Source organism: Bos mutus, chromosome 14 (assembly GCF_027580195.1).
Source record: "Bos mutus isolate GX-2022 chromosome 14, NWIPB_WYAK_1.1, whole genome shotgun sequence".
Taxonomy (NCBI): Eukaryota; Metazoa; Chordata; class Mammalia; order Artiodactyla; family Bovidae; genus Bos; species Bos mutus.
Genome location: NC_091630.1, coordinates 11,446,661 through 11,463,625, shown reverse-complemented (window position 1 = coordinate 11,463,625; position 16,965 = coordinate 11,446,661). Strand labels below are relative to the sequence as shown.

The window sequence follows — 16,965 nt, the reverse complement described above, 5'->3', positions numbered from 1 at the left end:
TGGGATTCTCCAGACAAGAATACTGGAGTGGGTTGCCATTTCCTTCACCAATGCATGAAAGTGAAAAGTCAAAGTGAAGTCGCTCAGTCATGTCCAACTCTTAGCGACCCCATGGTCTGCAGCCTACCAGGCTCCTCCATCCATGGGATTTTCCAGGCAAGAGTACTGGAGTGGGGTGCCATTGCCTTCTCTGCTAACATGTAGCTCAAACCCCTTATTCCCCCAGGGAGGATCCCTGAGTCTGGAATATCCTCTCCTCTCTGTCCCCTGCTAGGGGTGCAGGTTCTGACCAGATTGCTTCTCCTCCCTTCCTACCAGACTACATGTGGGTCTTTCTTTATAACCTTGGTTGTAGAAGAGTTGTTCTGCTAGTTTTCAGGTCAATTTCAGCAAGAGTAATTCTATATATAGTAGTGGTTTTGATGTGTTCATGAGGGAAGGTGAGTCCAGCATTATCCTGATCTGCTAGCTTGATCTCTTTCTTTTGGAAAATGCTATGCTATGCTAAGTCGCTTCAGTCGTGTCCAACTCTGTGTGACCCCATAGACGGCAGCCACCAGGCTCCCCAGTCCCTGGGATTCTCCAGGCAAGAACACTGGAGTGGGTTTTCATTTCCTTCTCCAACGCATGAAAGTGAAAAGTGAAAGCGAAGTCGCTCAGTCATGTCCGACTCTTAGCAACCCCATGGACTGCAGCCTACCAGGCTCCTCCATCCATGGGATTTTCCAGGCAAAAGTACTGGAGTGGGGTGCCATAGAGTGTTAGATGGTATATATATGTGTGTGTGTGTGTGTGTGTGTGAATGTGTGTGTTTATGGTAATTATTTTATATAAAACTCCAGCCAATAAGAAAGAAATATATATTTATTTCTATTACTATAAAAATACAATAAGTCCATTTTTAATGGGATTGTACTATATAGGTTATTTTGTAAATTGTTTAAAAAATATTGACAATGTACTTGAAAAAATTTTTTTATAACAGAATATACACCTAGCTCATCCTATCTAGTGGTTTTATAGTACTCCATGGTATGAATGTTTCATTATGCATTAACTATTAACCTATTGTTGGATATTTAGGTTCAGTTCAGTTCAGTTCAGTTGCTCAGTCGTGTCCAGCTCTTTGTGACCCCATGAATTGCAGCATGCCAGGCCTCCCTGTTCATCACCAACTCCCAGAGTTTACTCAAACTCATGTCCATTGAGTCAGTGATGCCATCCAACTATCTCATCCTCTGTCATCCTCTTCTCCTCCCACCTTAAACCTTTCCCAGCATCAGGGTCTTTTCAAATGAGTCAGCTCTTTGCATCAGGTGGCCTGTCAGGGAATGTTTAATTTTAAGGAATCCTATATGTTGTTTTCTGTTTCTTAAGGGCCCTCTGTACCTTATCAGTTCCTGGAAAACAGGAACCAGCAGAGGTGCCTGCAATTCTCAGGACTGAGGTCATGAGGCAGAATGCATACATGGATTCCTTTCAGTAACCTTTTACTTTTCTGTAAAACTACTTAGTCATGTTCCTATTTGTAATACATAGATTGTCTTCTGGCCCTGCGATGATTGTTATTCCCCTAGTTACTGTTGTTATGGCCTAATGACTGTTGTTATTCCCTTAGTCACTGTTGTTATGTATCTGGTTTCGGTGTTTTTTACTCAACTTGATTTTTCGCCTAGAGCTTCCTTGTATAACAATATATAAGCACACACTGCCATGAATAAAGTACCCTTGTCCCACTAGAGACTTGGGTCCTCCGCATCCTTTTTTTCTTTGCCTTCTTTTCATCGACTCCTGTCCCCAGGTCCTGGTCTATCAAGAAGACCATTATAAGTGACACCCGAACAGGGACCTGGAGTATGCCCTTGGCAAGCGGACGGAGTGACTGTGGACCTACTGAGGTTGGTAAGTGTGGGGTTATGGGACAAACAGCTGGAAAGCCCCACCACTTTTCTGCTTTGCTTCCATATTTATTTAAAGTTCAAGGACTTTTGGTTTCACATCAGCAAATAGAGGCTTGTCTCCAAACGGTAGTTGAACATAATCCCTGGTTCCCTGATGAAAGCAATTTTGATTTAAAGATTTGGAACCAGGTTAGAGAGAATGTTAAATGAGCCACAAAAAGGGGAAAAAGTATTCCAATAGATTTCTGGCCCTTATGGGCCCTCATGAAAGCCGTGATTTTGCCTTTTCAAGGAAATTCTAGCCCCCTGATATTCGACAACAGGCAGAACACTTGTTACATGAATATGAATTAGATGATAAACCTTTACAAAAGGCCCAATTAAAACAATGTAAAATATTTCAAAATTATCCCACCAGCTCTGCTCCAGCTGCTCCAAGTGCTCCTCCTCCTCTTGCAATGGATGCCAAGCTGAAAGTCCTCTTAACTCAAGGACAAAATGACTCTGACAATGACTTTTCTGAGGTCTTTTTTGACACTAAAGCTGACAATACTTTTTAAAATGACAATGATAAGCCTTTAACACACACATTTGTAAGAAAAAACTTTCTACTCATTCTCCTTTACAACAAAAGCTTTATGGGTTACTAGACTGGGACATGGAAAATGAGCTCTTTCTAGCCTTCACCACGTCAAACCTGCCCTTAGCTGAACAAAACCTTGCCAAATATAAACTCCTAATAATTGAGCCACCGAACTCTGACAAAGATGGTCCATATTTTGAGCCGAATCTATGGATGTGCATAAACCCCAACATCGTATTTCCCCCTGGAAAGTAAGAAGTCAATAAAACCTGAAGACAAGTACACAAAAATATTTCAAGGACCTGATGAAGCCTATGCTGATTTTTTAGCTAGATTGGAAGTTGCTATTTCCTGTAATGTTATAGGAGAAGAGGCCAAAATGCAGCTAGAAAAACTGCTTGCTTATAAAAATGAAAACCAAAAATGATAAAGAGCTGTCACTCCAATTCATGAGACTGAGACTATTATTGATTATTTGAAGGTTTGTAGCAATTTAGGATCAGAGCTTCAAAAAATGCAAATGTTAGCTGAAACAATGGTTGCTGCCTTTAAAAAAGGAAATGAAGGGTGTTTTGCATGTGGGGATAAGACCCATTTGAAAAAGAGATTGTCCTAAAAACACACACAGAAAAAATTAAAACTATTAAAAAACCTCCAGGAATTTGCCCTCGTTGCCATAAGGGCCAGAGAATATCAATCTAAATATGATATTGAAGGGAAGCCTATTTTGGGAAACTCCAAGCTGAGGACTCCCCAGGTCCCCATCAACAAAAACCAGGGGCAAACTCCATCTTTTCCCTCAAACCCTCAACATCTGGCAGTGCTGCCGTCGATATACCAGCCTTAAATGATTTTCTCCTTTTTCCTCAAGTAGTCCCTTCTAGAATACCTACTGGACTTTTTGGACCTCTACCTCCACAAACCTTCAGTCTTTTACTTTTACTGATCTAGTTTGACTTCTAAAGGAATTACTGTTCACCCTGGAGTAATTGATTCAGATTATAAGGGAAAACATTCAAATTATGATGTCATCTCAGATACTATGGCAATTCAAAAAGGGGAACAAAATTGCTCAATTACTTCTTTTACCTTACATTTCTATTAACTCCTCTGATAACATACAGACAGGTGGATTTGACAATACAGATAAAAAACAATCCTTATGGACATCAATAGTATCTGAATATGCACGACCAAATAGGAATGTCAAAACCAATGGTAAAAAATTTTCTGGTCTTCTTTATACTGGATCCGACATTACTATTATCCACAAACATTTATGGCCCGAATCTTGGCCTATACAGAGAATTTCTTGCCAAATTGCAGGAGTTTCTCAAACCAAAGTACAAGAGGTTTATCAAAGTGTCCAAATATATCCATGTGAGGGACCAGAAGGCCAGCATGCAACATTATGATCTTATGTGACAGATGCACCCCTTAGTTTAATAGGAAGAGATTTACTTATGCAATGGCAAGCCCAAATATGTATTCCACATTTTTCCTAGGGGCCACTGCTCACTTAACAAATGGTGCAATTATTAAAATAATTTGGAAAAGTGATGAGCCTATTTGGACAGAGAAATGGCCCCTTACAAAAGACAAACTAGAGGCTACTAAGGAACTTGTCGATACACAATTGAAATGAAAACATATTGAGGAATCTTATTCCCCTTGGAATTCTCCCATTTTTGTAATAAAAAAAAATCTGACAAATGGTATCTCTTAATAGACCTCCGAAGAATTGATGCTTTTGAACTGTGGTGTTGGAGAAGACTCTTGAGAGTCCCTTGGACTGCAAGGAGATCCAACCAGTCCATTCTAAAGGAGATCAGCCCTGGGTGTTCTTTGGAAGGAATGATGCTAAAGCTGAAACTCCAGTACTTTGGCCACCTCATGCGAAGAGTTGACTCATTGGAAAAGACTCTGATGCTGGAAGGGATTGGGGGCAAGAGGAGAAGGGGACGACAGAGGATGAGATGGCTGGATGGCAGCACTGACTCAATGGACGTGAGTCTGAGTGAACTCCGGGAGATGGTGATGGACAGGGAGGCCTGGCATGCTGCGATTCATGGGGTCGAAAAGAGTCGGACACGACTGAGCAACTGAACTGAACTGCAGTGAACCGAACAGACCTTCAAAAAGTTAATGCATCTATGAAACCTATGTGTACATTGTAACCAGGAATTCCAGTTCCTACCACTATCCCTCAAAACTGGCATATTAGTATAGATTTACAGGATTGCTTTTTTACTATACCTTTACACCTTCTAGACTGAAAAAGATTTTCCTTTTCTTTTCCTTTTCCTATTCCTAATCATATTGGGCCTGATAAATGATATCAATGGACTGTATTACCTCAAGGAATGATGAATTCTCCCACCATGTGTCAATATTATGTAGCCAAAGCCCTTGAACCTGTGAGAAAACAATTTCCTGACTTTCTTGTTATTCATTATATGGATGATATATTGTTTTCAGCTCCATCTGTTTTAGAAACTCAACATATGTTTGACATAGCTCAACAATGTTTAAAAGACTCTGGATTAATTATTGCCCCTGAAAAAATTCAAACCTCTACACCTTACCATTGCTAATGCTAATGCTAATGCTAAGTTGCTTCAGTTGTGTCCGACTCTGTGCGACCCCATAGACGACAGCCCACCAGGCTCCGCTGTCCCTGGGATTCTCCAGGCAAGAATACTGGAGTGGGCTGCCATTTTCTTCTCCAATGCATGAAAGAGAAAAGTGAAAGTGAAGTCGCTCAGTCGTGTTCAACTCTTATCGACCCCATGGACTGCAGCCCACCAGGCTCCTCTGTCCATGGACTTTCCAGGCAAGAGTACTGGAGTGGGGTGCCATTACCTTACCATTACTTAGGATCTATTGTTAATAGACAGCATATTACTCCCTAACTAACACAAATTCGTGTTGATAAATTATCAACCTTGAATGATTTTCAAAAACTTTTAGGTGTTGTAAACTGGATTAGACCCTCTTTAGGCATTACAAATTATCAACTGACTATTTAATACTTTGAAAGGAGATCCTGATTTAAATAGCCCTCGTTCATTTTCACAATAGGCACAGGAGGAACTCTGTTTAGTACAAAATAAATTACAAAAACAGTTTTTACTTGTATTAGACTTGAATTACCTCTAGAGTTGTTTGTACTTCCTTGTCTCCATTCCCCCACAGGACTTCTTGCCCAACAAGAACACCCAATTGAATGGATCTATACCCATTTAGGAGAGATAAAGTCACTTACACCCCATCTTGATTTGATTGCTCTAATAACTATCAATGGGAGAAATAGAACGAAGACTTTATTTTTTTTTTAAATATAAATTTATTTATTTTAATTGGAGACTAATTACTTTACAATATTGTGTTGGTTTTGCCATACATCAACATGAATCCACCATGGGTGTACACGTATTCCCCATCCTGAATCCTGCTCCCACCTCCCTCCACATACTATCCCTCTGGGTCATCCCAGTGCACCAGCCCCAAGCATCCTGTATCCTGCATCTAACCTGGACTGGTGATTCATTTCATATATGATATTATACATGTTTCAATGCCATTCTCCCAAATCATCCCACCCTCTCCCTCTTCCACAGAGTCCAAAAGACTGTTTTATACATCTGTGTCTCTTTTGCTGTCTTGCATACAGGGTTATTGTTACCATCTTTCTAAATTCCATATATATGTGTCAGTATACTGTATTGGTGTTTTTCTTTCTGGCTTACTTCACTCTCTATAATCCAGTTTCATCCACCTCATTAGAACTGATTCAAATGTATTCTTTTTAATGGCTGAGTAATACTCCATTGTGTATATGTATCACAGCTCTCTTATCAGAAATAGAACTAAGACTTTAATTGGCTCTGATCCTCATGAAATTATATTACCTATTAATAAAGCTCAATTTGAAAATGCATTAGAAACTTCTACCAATTTTCAAAAGGCCTTCTTAGACTATTTTGGAGAGATTTCATTTCATTATCCTTCTAATAAACTTTGAAATTTCTTCAAAAATACTAAATTTATTATCTCTCGCATTGTTATATCACAACCTATACCTCAAGCTGATGTTTTCTATATAGATAGGATAAAAATGCTAAAGTCTCATTTTGGTCTCTCAAAGAATATAAAGTCTTTTATACTAAATTTCATTCTGCTCAACAAAATGAATTATATGCTCTTATTCAGGTTATTCGCCTACATCCTTACCCTATTAATATAATTTCTGACTACTCATATTCAGTTTTTGTATTAAAAAATATAGAAACTTCTACCATAAAGTCTTATCAGTCTATTATTCAACAACTTTTTCTTGAATTACAGTCTATTATTAGGGACCACAGTTCGCCCATTTCACACACTGAAACTACAAATAAAAAAATTAAAAAAGGAGGAATACACAAGAACAATTCTATCTTCCCTATCCAGAGCAGACTTTACTAGATTCCAACGTAAGATATTCTTTAATCCTATAACTATTGTTAATACAGCTTTATTTGTTTTAAAATTTTTAAACTTACCACAAGGAGTTATCTTGACATAAGCACAGAAACATTTCTAGGAATTGAAAGATACTTCTCTTCCTCTGCTCATTTGGTATCAAGATGGGCTAACTAAACAATGGAAATCTGGGAAATTAATCTTACAGGGAAAAGGATATGCTTATATTTATCCAGATAGATCCAATGAAAATCAGTTGGCTCCCTCTTTGGAAGATCCGCCTCAGAAGATCCTCCGGCATTCAAAATAAAAAAGAAATGACAAAATTCCCGGGAAGAAAAAATTCCAACACAAGCCATGGTGACTCTAAAAATCTCCAAGAAACAATGCCCTTAATGTCATCGACCTTATGATCTCCTTGCTGCTGCTGCTGCTAAGTCGCTTCAGTCATGTCCGACTCTGTGCGACCCCATAGACCAAAGCCCACCAGGCTCCCCAGTTCCTGGGATTCTCCAGGCAAGGACACTGGAGTGGGTTGCCATTTCCTTCTCCGATGCATGAAAGTGAAAAGTGAAAGTGAAGTCTCTCAGTCGTGTTCGACTCTTAGTGACCCCATGGACTGCAGCCTACCAGGCTCTTCTGCCCATGGGATTTTCCAGGCAAGAGTACTGGAGTGGGTTGCCATTGCCTTCTCCTACCTAGGGACAAACAAAAACCCTTACTAATCAAGCTAAAAATCTGGTTTCTCAACAGAGAATGCCTCTGAATCTGGAAAATATTTTTGTTGCTATGCTTGCTTTGCTTGCTTCTGCTTTCCCCACTCAAGCTGAATTAATTAATCATACTTATTGGACCTATATACCTAACCCCCTTTTTCACTACAGGTATTTTAGACAACAGACTGGTGGAACCCATCCTTATTATAAAAATGTCTCAGAGCAACTGCGAACTAGTGGTTGACTTTCTCTCTTACAAGCTTTTCCAGAAAGGATACAGCAATGCCATCAATGGCAACCCATCCTGGCACTTGGAGAATAGCCCTGCGGTGAATGGAGCTCCTGGCCACAGCAGAAGCTTGGACGCTGGGAAGTGATCCCCATGGCAACAGTAAAGCAAGCCCTGAGGGAGGCAGGCAATGAGTTTGAACTGAGGTACCACCAGACATTCAGCGACCTGATGTCCCAGCTCCATATCACCCCAGGGACAGCATATCAGAGCTTTGAACAGGTAGTGTATGAGCTCTTCTGGGATGGGGTGAACTGGGGTGGCATTGTGGCCTTCTTTTCCCTTCGGTGCAACACTATGCATGGAAAGCATAGACAAGGAGATGCAGGTATTGGTGAGTCAGATCACAACTTGGATGGCCACTTACCTAAATGACCACCTAGAGCCTTGGATCCAGGATAACGGCAGCTGGGACACTTTTGTGGAACTCTTTTTGTGGAAACAATACAGCAACCCAGAGCCGCAAGGGCCAAGAGTGCTTCAACCGCTGGTCCCTGACGGGGATGACTGTGGCTGGTATGGTTCTGCTGGGCTTGATCTTCAACTCATAGTAACTATTCCTTTCGTTATAGTCATTCATAGTTTATACAAGCTTACGTTCCTCTTCCTTTTGTTATAGCTATAGAGAACTTACAATTTAATAAGACTCTACGTTTTGTGACTTGTATAGATTACAAATTATATACTTGTCTTAATTCCTCTGTTTCTTTAAAAAATGAATCCCTGGAAAGAGGGTCCCATGGCAGGACTTGCCTCCTGGCTACTCACTAAATGACTCCAGCGATCTAAACGATTCATTGGATGGTTAATTCTTGGCATTTTGGGATTAATAGCCATTTGCATCACTGCTGCTATCGCAGACATTGCTTTACAAACCTCAGTTCAAACACATAATTTTATTCAAAATTAGACCAAAGATGCTCGTACTATGTGGGCCACTCAGGCTCAGCTAGATGAGGAAGTTGAAGATGAAATATAGAAACTAAAAACAGCCATCAAAGGGGTCAAGATTGATTCATAGATTTGCAGAAGCAAATAATACTAAAATGTGATTGGAATTCTGCTCAATTTTGTATTACCCCTGTTCAATTCAACTATAGTGCCTACAACTGGGAACAAATCAAATTTCATTTGCAAGACACACACGATAGAAATCTTTGAAACCTTCTCTAAAAGTCTGCCCTCTTCGAATAATTTGGAAACTTTAGCTGAACAGCTAGCTGACCAATTAATTATCTGGGCTAGACCCTCGAGGATGGTTCCAAAGTATTACTCATAGTATTGGGTCTGGTGCTGTAACATTGGTAATTGTCCTGGTAATTATATTTGTTGTATACCGATGCCTTTCAACAAAAATTGTTCAAACTAAACAAACTCAATTGGTCAGGGCCTTTTTGACAAAAATAATAAAAAAGGGGGGATTTTCAGGGAACGTTTAATTTTAAGGAATCCTATATGTTGTTTTCTGTTTCTTAAGGGCCCTCTGTTCCTTATCAGTTCCTGGAAAACTGGAACAAGCAGAGCTGCCCGCAGTTCTCAGGACTGAGGTCATGAGGCAGAATGCATACATGGATTCCTTTTAGTAACATTTTACTTTTCTGTAAAACTACTTAGTCATGTTCCTATTCGCACTACATGGATTGTCTTCTGTCCCTGTGACTATTGTTATTCCCCTAGTTACTGTTGTTATGCATCTGGTTTCAGTGTTTTTTACTCAACTTGATTTTTCTGCCTAAAGCTTCCTTGTATAACAATATATAAGCACACACTGCCATGAATAAAGTACCCTTGTTCCACTAGAGACTTGGGTCCCCAGCATACTTCTTTTCTTCGCTTTCTTTTCATTGACTCCTGTCCCCAGGTCCCGGTCTGTCAAGAATACCATAACAGTGGCCAAAGTATTGGAGTTCCAGCTTCAACATCAGTCCTTCCAGTGAATATTCAGGACTTATTTCCTTTAGGATGGACTGGTAGGATCTCCTTGCAGTCCAAGGGACTCTCAAGAATCTTCTCCAACACCATAGTTCAAAAGCATCAATTCTTCGGTGCTCAGCTTTTTTGTAGTTCAACTGTCACATCCATCGGAGAAGGCGATGGCACCCTACTCCAGTACTCTTGCCTGGAAAATGACCACTGGAAAAACCATAGCCTTGACTAGACAGACTTTTGTTGGCAAAGTAATGCTTCTGCTTTTTAATATGCTGTCGAGGTTGGTCATAACTTTTCTTCCAAGGAGTAAGGGTCTTTTAATTTCATGGCTGCAGTCACCATCTGCAGTGATTTTGGAGCCCCCAAAAATAAAGTCTGCCACTGTTTCCACTGTTTCCCCATCTGTTTTCCATAAAGTGATGGGACCAGATGCCTTGATCTTAGTTTTCTGAATGTTGAGCTTTAAGCCAACTTTTTCAGTCTCCTCTTTCACTTACATCAAGAGGCTCTTTAGTTCTTCACTTTCTGCCATAAGGGTGGTGTCATCTGCATATCTGAGGTTATTGATACTTCTCCTGGCAATCTTGATTCCAGCTTGTGCTTATCCAGCCCAGCATTTCTCCTGATGTACTCTGCATATCAGTTAAATAGGCAGGGTGACAATATACAGCCTTGACATACTCCTTTTCCTATATGGAACCAGTCTGTTGTTCCATGTCCGGTTCTGTTACTTCTTGACCTGCATACGGATTTCTCAAGAGGCAGGTCAGATGGTCTGGTATTCTCATCTCTTTCAGCATTTTCCACAGTTTATTGTGATCCACACAGTCAAAGGCTTTGGCATAGTCAATAAAGCAGAAGTAGATGTTTTTTTGGAACTCTCTTGCTTTTTTGATGGTCCAGCGGGTGTTGGCAATTTGATCTCTGGTTCCTCTGCCTTTTCTAAAACCAGCTTGAATATCTGATAGTTCAAGGTTCATGTATTATTAAAGCCTGGCTTGGAGAATTTTGAGAATTACTTTACTAGCCTGTGATATGAGTGCAATTGTGTGGTAGTTTGAGCATTCTTTAGCATTGCTTTGGGCATTTCTTTGGGACTGGAATGAACACTGACCTTTTCCAGTCCTGTGGCCACTGCTGAGTTTTCCACATTTACTGGCATATTGAGTGCAACGTTTTCACAGCATCATCTTTTAGGATTTGAAATAGCTCAACTGGAATTCCATCACCTCCACTAGCTTTGTTTGTAATGATGCTTCCTAAGGCTCACTTGACTTCACATTCCAGGATTTCTGGCTCTAGGTGAGTGATCACACCATCGTGATTATCTGGGTCATGAAGATCTTTTTTGTACAGTTCTTCTGTGTATTCTTCCCTGGAAAAGGAAATGGCAATCCATCCCAGTACTATTGCCTGGTAAATCCCATGGACAGAGGAGCCTGGTAGGCTACAGGCCACGGGGTCACAAAGAGTCTGACATGACTGACTGACTTCACTTTCACTTTCACTATCTGTGTATTCTTGCCACTTCTTATTTAGGTTATCTACCATTTTTTGCTATCACAAACAATACTGAAGTGACGACCTTATATTTCCTTGTCAATATGCATACTGTATGTAATTTTAAAGGAAAATTCCTAGAAGTGAACTTCTGGGTTTAAAAGGTTAAAGGGTTAATAGATTAAAGTGCTAAATTATCCTCTAAAAGGATTTGTCAATTTTTGTTCCTTTGAACATTATGTGAAAACAATATTACTTTCTCTACACCTTTGCCTTTACTGAATACTATCCATCCTTTAAATTTTTGCTAATAGTGAATAGTGTTTTCTCATTGGTTTAATTTGCATTTCTGTGAACAGCAGTGAAGCTGAGCATCATATATATATACATTTGTACTTTTAAAAACATTTCATTTGGAAGTAATTTCAAAACTGCAAACACAAAAACAGTACAAGGAATGTATGCACACACTCTTTACCAGGTTCATTTTGCTTTATTATTTGCTCTCTCCATGTATGTTTACATGGGTATTTACATGTGTGGTGCATGTATGTTCATGTATGTGTGTGGACATAATTTTTTTGCTGACCTATTTGAATGTTACATATATTATAATACTTTAAGGTATCTCCATGTATATCCTAAAAATAGGAATACTTTTTTACATAACTATAATGAAGTTATCAAATTCATAAATTAGCATTAATACAATACCTTAATCTATCATTCATATTCCAGTTTTGTCCATTGACCTAATAATATCCCTGATAGGAGTCTTTCCACTTCAGTAAAAGATCCAGTCCAGGATAAGGTATGGCATTTAATTGTCATGTTTCTTTAGCTTTCTTTGATATAGAACATTTCCACAACCTTTCTTTGTCTTTCATGACATTAATATTTTGTAAGAATGTAAGCCCCTGTGCCCCACTTTCTTAGTAGAATGTTCACCACTTTGTGCTTGTCAGATGTTTCCTAATAACAGACTGAGGTTATGCATTCTTGGCAAAAATACTGCAGAGCTGATGCTGTGCTCTTCTCAGGGTATCACGTCTAGGGCATGGCTTGTCCATCTCTTCCTTATTGGTTATGATAATAGCCACATGTCAAGTGTTCAACATGCATCTCTTGTTTGTTAAGTACTGGATTCAAAGATGAATAAGATAATCCCTTTGCCAAGGAGATTACAGTCTAGGCAGGAAGCAGAAATATAAACAGAAAAAATGTGTTGAATGTAATAGAGACATGAACAATGGAGTAATTAAATCTACCTTTAGGAATAACTCTGGCCAGGGAAGCTTCACAGAGATGAGTTACCTAAGAACAGGAACTATCCCAATGAATGTTTGTTTCCTCGATAGCACCTTTCCTTAAACTCATTATATAAATGTTGAATAAGTTAATGGAAAAAATCTATGTACCTCAAAATAAAACTGTCAGAATATGGTGCAAAATATGATTTTATTTCTCTTTGTAGTTCACTATCCATTATAGAATTGAATGTTTTACACACTGAATAAATTTATTTACATGCTGAGAGAAAATGTTCATAGTAAATAATGTGTAAAAAATGTGGTTTATAAATTTATGATATAAGTTTTTCTAATATAGTTTTATAGCCAGTTAGAGACTTTGATTACAAACTTGAAATATGTACAGAATCACAGATCTTGATGCAGAAAAGAATTTCAAGAGTGCATTCATTCCGATCTCTTCTCTTGAGGCAAGGTCAATTATACACATGAAGCCATGGTGCTCAGAGAAATTTAATGCTTTGACAAGGTTAAAGTTGTACAGTTATCAAGGCTCTGTATAGTCCAGATCTAATGCCAGGCATGTTCCTGGCAATAATTGGTGCTTAATCCATATTTGCAGAATGAATAATTCTTTCTTCCCAGTGTATTGTGTAATCTACTGTTCATACTGAACTTTTATGAATCCCTATGATTGCAGCTTTTATGTGTGGTCTCCAAGAGTCACAGCTAATCCTTCAGGTCATGTCCTAAAGTTACAAGTTCTATTGCTGTGAACTGATACGATGGTCTAATAGCAATACAAAATGAGACATGTTTGTAATTATGAGTCTTGCAGTAGCTACATTAAAGAAGTAAAAGAGAGAATAAAGTAAATTTTCATAATATATTTTATTTAATGAATATACACAAAGTTTAACATTTTGATGTGTAAATAATATAAAAATTATTGAGATATCTTACATTCTCTCTTTATAGTTTCTTAGAAAAGCAGTGTATATTTTCCACCCCAATCTTGTTTTGGACTGTCTACATTTCAGGTGCTTGAGAGCCACGTGTGGCTAGTGATTTCTGTACAGTCCAATACCAATGGTATGGAGTGCGTGTTGGACAATGCAGATCTAAAACATGACCTTTGGTAATCCACTTTATGCTTCGCATTGCTTAATGACAGATGCCAAAGGACAAATGTCCCAGTTAAGGGTTTCTTCTCCCACTAGACCTGACTGTGACGTAGTCTCAGGATTGTGAGTACAGATCTTTATATAGTTCTTTCATAGAACTGCAGAATTTTAGGAAGGGACAACGCAGTATGGCAGGACTTTGATAAAAATACTCACAGGACCATTTGTTTCTCATGCTTATGGGAGCAGCAGCTAGTTGTGATGCTCTCAGAATTAGACCACGAATAATGTGTTTATCTAAATTGTTCTCCATGTTCCTTTTATAGATTGATACATCACAGCATCAAGATAAAATTGCTTACTCCTAGATTTGAGGGGAGGAAAACAAGGTAGCTTTGATGAAAATTTGACACTCAGATTTTAAATTCTTTATTTTATATGTTGATAGTGAACATTTTTCTTTGCTATTTTTAGAGACAGAAACCTTTGTAGAAGATAATATTTCAAATTAGTGGGTAAAGATAAATGGACTTAATAACGATCTTGAGATAACTGAGCACACATCTGTAGAACTGTAAAATAACAAAGCCGGGTCCCAACTTTGCCTCTATGTCAATCAGATGTTTTGGCTGATGCTGTTGGTGGAGTGCAAGATTGGAGGGCAATTTGGCAATGTCAATTTATTTATTTATTGTTTTTAAATAAATTATTTGCTTTTATTTTTGGCTGCTCTGGGTCTTCGTTGTGTGCATGCCAGGATATCTCTAATTGCAGTTAGCAGTTGTATGAGGTAGGCATTGTTATTCTCATTAGCTTCTTTAACATGGATTAGGACAGTTCAGAGAGAGGTTTGACTAAGATCACACAGCTAGTACATGGTAGGCAGTCTGATCTAAAAATGTAGGTTCTTTATCAGTATTAATTAGTACCTTGATATATTTGGGAGGTCATAAATTTTATTTCTTTTTTAAATCTTTTGGCTGTGCTGTGCAGTATGCTGCTGCTGCTGCTAAGTCACTTCAGTCATGTATGGGATCTTATTTCTCCAACCAGGGATTGAACCCACACCCTGTGCATTGGAAGAGTGGGGTCTTAACTCCTGGACTTCCAGAGACATTCCAGATTTTATATATCCTCCCCTTTTCAACATACAATAATTTTTTCTTTTAAAGAAAATAATTTTATTCAAAGATAAGGAATCTCTTTACAGCCAGGGGGCAGCAAATGATTGCTTTTGAACCATGTGTAGGGCAAGTGAAAAAATGCAGATAGATTTTTAAACTGCTTAACTGTAGTTAATAAGCCCCAAAATAAGAAAATGAAAGTCTTGCCTGGGCTTTTCTTTATGCTTTTAGAAAAAGTTACTTTCATGTTAAAGGAATATTTAAAAATATTACTTTGAGGTCATAAATTTATACAAAGACTATCATCATCTTGATCTGAATCTTGATCTAAATATCAGTATCTCTAATATTTATCCACTTTGATTTTATATTTTAAATGCCAGAATATGTCTATTCATTACAAATATTGTAATTGCTGTTTTCATAAGAGAGTGAAATAAAATTAGAAATGGAATTTAAATTTATGTATACAAGATATTTTTTAAAGATTCAAGAAGGAGGAAAGTGATAGGGAAACATGAGCATCAACTGAAATATTAACTTAGGTTTTCCGTGTTGTAAAAAGGTACAATTGTTAGATGCTGTAAATGAAGATTTGAGGGTGCTTTTAGATCTTTTTAAAGGGATAATACAGAGAATAGCAGAATGGGACATTTACTAATAAATAACAACTCAATAATCTTTGATAATCTAATGGGAAAACTGATACTTAAATGTTGTTTCTCCAAATCCATAGAAAGAACTGGAATTGGGACGCAGGATTCTTAACATTCTGATGGACATGAGTTCTAAAACTGAGGGGAATTCATATTTAATTTATTTACCATCAGGCAGATACCAATCCAAAATGAGGAATGCAAGCGTTCCCTTTGGAATGACTGTGGGGTGAGAAGAGACAGAGAGAGGCAGGTGGCCCGTGCCCAGCAGGGGTCGGGGCAGGACTCAGGTGAATTTTGCTCCCTAGACTGCTGGGTCTTGCTTCAGCTCCTCCTTGGACTGGCTTGCCCGCCTGAGGCCTAACCCCCCAGGCTTACTGCTGGGAAGGGCTCCAAAGACCTCTCTCCAAGAGCCTCTGCTCAGCAAGCCATCACCCGAGGTTCGTTCCTTTTATTCAAAGCAGCCTCTTAAAAATAGTAGGTGTGCTTGAGGGAAAACACATTATACTACCAGACATTACTAGTGCTTTTGGATGACTGATTTCCTTGGCTAGTTTCCTTTAGGATAGGGAGCAGGATTCAGCCTTTCCCCCAGGGCTCAGCCTCCTGGTCTTGTTTTGTAAACCCTTCCTCCTGGTGCCTGCTCTAATCTCCCCACATGGAAGCCTTTTTAAAGATTTTTTTTAAACTTTGTATTGTACATTGGTGTATAACTGATTGACAACGTTGTGATGATTTCACAGCAGAGCAACTCAGCCACACATGTACATGTATCCTATACATATACATGTATCCATGTACATGTTCCCTAAACTCCCCTCCCAGTCAGGCTACCACATAGCATCGAGCAGAGTTCCCTGTGCTCCTTGGTAGGACCTTGTTGCTTATCCATTTTAAATGCAGCAGTGTGTACAGGGACACGTCTTGCTCTTGCTTGACTCCTTCTGACCCTGGCATAGACTGAGCCTAGAAGAGAGGGGAGTGGGCGTGGGCATGTCCGGAGGAAGATGTTCCCAGAGAGGGCCTGTGGCCAGCAGGCAGGGCTTAGACCCCCGGAAGGAGGACGGAGTGGCTGAGGCCTGCAGCTGGAGGCAGGGCGAGGAAATGTGTACATTTCATGATAGCACTGCTGAATGGTTGTCCTTTGCAGAGGTGAGAGAAAATAATCATCTGAACTCCTCTGGGTTCTAAATTAATGCTGTATCCCACCTCCATTAATAAGGCTTTGCATTTGACAAAGAATTTTCTACTTCTTTGTCTCAAACAACAAACATAAGAAGAGGCCCTTTTGATATATACATCTGAGGAATCGCGGGAAGTTCTATGCACAGGGAAACATTATGTTTTTAGTGTTGTGTCCAAACGTAGTTTGCATATAATATAAACATTGTGTAACTTTTATAAATTTATATCATATTCATGATATATG

General features: G+C 38.9%; 1 pseudogene; it reads left to right on the top strand.

Annotated features, from left to right (window-relative positions):
* The first annotated feature begins 1,721 nt into the window (after positions 1-1,721).
* LOC138990788 (bcl-2-like protein 1) lies at positions 1,722-14,413 on the top strand (annotated as a pseudogene).
* The last annotated feature ends 2,552 nt before the right edge of the window (positions 14,414-16,965 follow it).